Consider the following 3,165-nt stretch of genomic DNA (forward strand, 5'->3'; position numbering starts at 1 on the left):
TGGATGTTGATTTTACATCAATAAAATTATTTGCAACCCTATTTTGGCTCTGATCTTTCACGCTAAACAAACTATTTCGGAATCAGTGTCTTTTTTCCAATTAAGACGGGTGACAAAGATAAATAAGGAAGCATACAGAAGAATTACTTGTTGCTGATGTGAAAAAAGTGTAACATAAAGATAGAAAAACTATATCACATTCACTTTAAACAGAAAAATATGAATCGTAGTCAATCTTTGCAGCTGGTGATATAGTGTAAACATCACTATTAGCCTAGAAAAACAAGAATACTTAAAAAATGAGAAAATGCCTGCAAGGTTTTCTTAAAAAATATTTTATACCGGTGGTCTGCAAAATTTTTCGAGTTGTGGCACATTTTTCTAATTAAAATTTTCCGATGCCAACCTAACCTCAGTAAAAGTAATAAAAATAAGTAAATAAAATACATTTTTGGAAAAGTATTTTAAATAAAATACAAAATGTTTTTCTGAAAAAAGTATTAAAAATAGGTATTTTTTATTTTGTATTATTTGCATTTTAAATGCAATTGTTTCAAGTAAACCACTTCTCTGGATACCGATTAGGTAATATTATGTTAGTTTATATCGATCAATAATCAGTATCAGTGCGAGCAGGGGCGGCTTTGGGGGTGGCGAACAGGGCAACCGCCCGGGGCCTCGCTCTTGCAAGGGCCTCGCACACTCTAATTAGAAAAATATTAGGTAGTAATAGTACATACTACTAGTGTTTATTTGAATTTCTTAATAGTCTTAAAAGAAGCCGCAAATTTGCTTTCTTGGTCTTTTATCAATTTTTTTTTAGTTTTCGATAAACAATTTTAAAACTGTAAACTTATTTATGAATCACTACATTTTTCAAGAATCATTATTATTAATTCCACAAAGACGAGGGCCTTGCAAAAATTTGACTAAGGCCGCCCCTGAGTGCGAGATAAGCTTATAGTTAGAAAGTATGGCCTTTGGTGCACAGTTAAAATAAGTAAGGCCATCCCAGAATGTTTTTACTTTATTAGCACGTCGAGAGAGCAATATAATGATAAGCCGGTTAAAAAACNGAATTTTTTTATAACATTAGTTAAGATGAATTTATGCAGCTTAGTGTTTATATTCTAAAGTAATGTAAAGAAATAACTAAGATAATGAGCTATAACGAGATAGTTATTAGTAATAATGATAATTAGAGAAATAACAAATGAGTAAAGAAACTTTTTGGCAATTAAAAAAAAAGCCGAAAATGGTCGACAAAATGTCTTTTTTCAAATTTGAAAATGTTACTTTCAAATCGGGAATTTAATAATTAGGATTGAGTCGATATCTAAAGAAAATAATGGATAAAAAGGCTAATAAAGTGAGCAGTTATTTATAAATTATATTATGTAGATGTATTTTTATTATCTAGTGCCATAAGAGGAATAATAAATAAGTAAGGAAACTATAAAATATCGCCACCAGTGATGCTGGTGATTATTTTTCTTTTTAGTACTAGATGGCTCTGTCGGTTCTTTAATTGAAAAATTTTTTAGTAAACAATTACAGAATTATTCCAAATTATTCATTTTGGCATAGAAGAGAAGTAATGTACGCTTTTATGTTTGCAACTAATAAATAACGGTAAGAACAAAGCAATGAGTTTTTAGTTTTCTGTCCAAAGATTGAGAAATTTTCTTTTGTAGTCTTTAATAGCTTTTTAAATAATCACATCATTCTATAACCTATCGAGAAATATTGTCTTATTAATTTTCTTAATGTTTGGGTTTTTATTAATTGCAAGTTATATTTTGACTCCAAATTTATTGTATGTGAATACTATTTTAATGTAGTAAATTATTTCACAGGAGTGTTGTATAAACTGTGGACGTGCTCTGGATCTGGACATACAAGTTCACTGTTTCAGTCTAGGAAATCAGTGATCTCTTGCTCACTGAACACAAATACAAGGGTAAGTGACAAATTTTTAATGTTTGTAGTAGGAAATTTAAATTAATAAATGTATACCCAAACCAAAGTAGAAAAATTGACAAGACAAATATTCATAGCTTATCAATCTTTGTAAACAAATATTTTGGGTAACAAATCATTAGAAATTTTAATTACAGTATGTAAAACATCTAATCCCTATATTGCACCATTTCATATTCCACTTGGTGATCATTTTAATTCATTATACGTGTCATACAAACTTCCCCTCCCTCACTAATATTTAGATGCCACAACCTTATAGAGGTAAGACATTTAGCAACAGGGACCTTAAAATATTAATACCTGCATTAATTAGGGCACCACCAATTTTTCAGATTTTGTAGAAGAGGGAGACAAAATGTTATAACTGTATTCTCCACCCTCTGTATCTAACATGAAATATTGCAATTTCTGTAAGTGAAACTTACATATTTTTCAAGATTTTGATAATTTTGTTTGTAAAGAACGGGAACAATATGAGTAATCAGATTTTTGTAGGGGTGCTCTCTACCTTTTCTTTTGAGTCTAAAATTTTTTAGTTTCAGATAACAAAATTTGTAGGTATTATACCTTGCATATTAATTAAAATTCACTTGTCATATTGTGATAATTTTGTTTATAGAAGAGGGGACAAAATGTGTAAAGTCAGATTTCTCATAAGGGTGGCCTTTACGCTTCTTTTCGAACCCAATTTCTAATAGTAAAAATTAAGCATTTTAGTGTCAATCAATACCCACTAGATAGCGATACACTGCCCCCATTTGAACATTGCAGGTGTTATAACATGCATATTTTTGAAGATTCGTATGCCAGATTTTGATAGTTTTTCTTGTAGAAAAGCGAGATAATGTGTGTAAAGTCAATTTTTTGTGACTGTTATTTATCCTACTTTTGAACCTAAAACTTTGTAATTCCTGATAGAAAAATTACAGCTGTTATAGCTTGTTTGTTATTCAAAATTCGGTAGTCAGATTTTGATAATTTTGTTTGTAGAAGATGGGGACAAAATTTATAGTCAGATTTTCTTCAAGGCTGCAATCTAGTCTCTTCTGAATGTAAAACATTACAAATAGTGAAAACTAAATGCTTTTGTGGCAGCTAATAGTCACCAGATGGCGATACACTGTCCCATTTGAACATTGCAGATGCTATAACTAACATATTTTTCGAAATTCGAAAAATATG

The sequence above is a fragment of the Agrilus planipennis genome, unplaced genomic scaffold, assembly GCF_000699045.2.
Source record: "Agrilus planipennis isolate EAB-ADULT unplaced genomic scaffold, Apla_2.0 scaffold26, whole genome shotgun sequence".
Lineage (NCBI taxonomy): Eukaryota > Metazoa > Arthropoda > Insecta > Coleoptera > Buprestidae > Agrilus > Agrilus planipennis.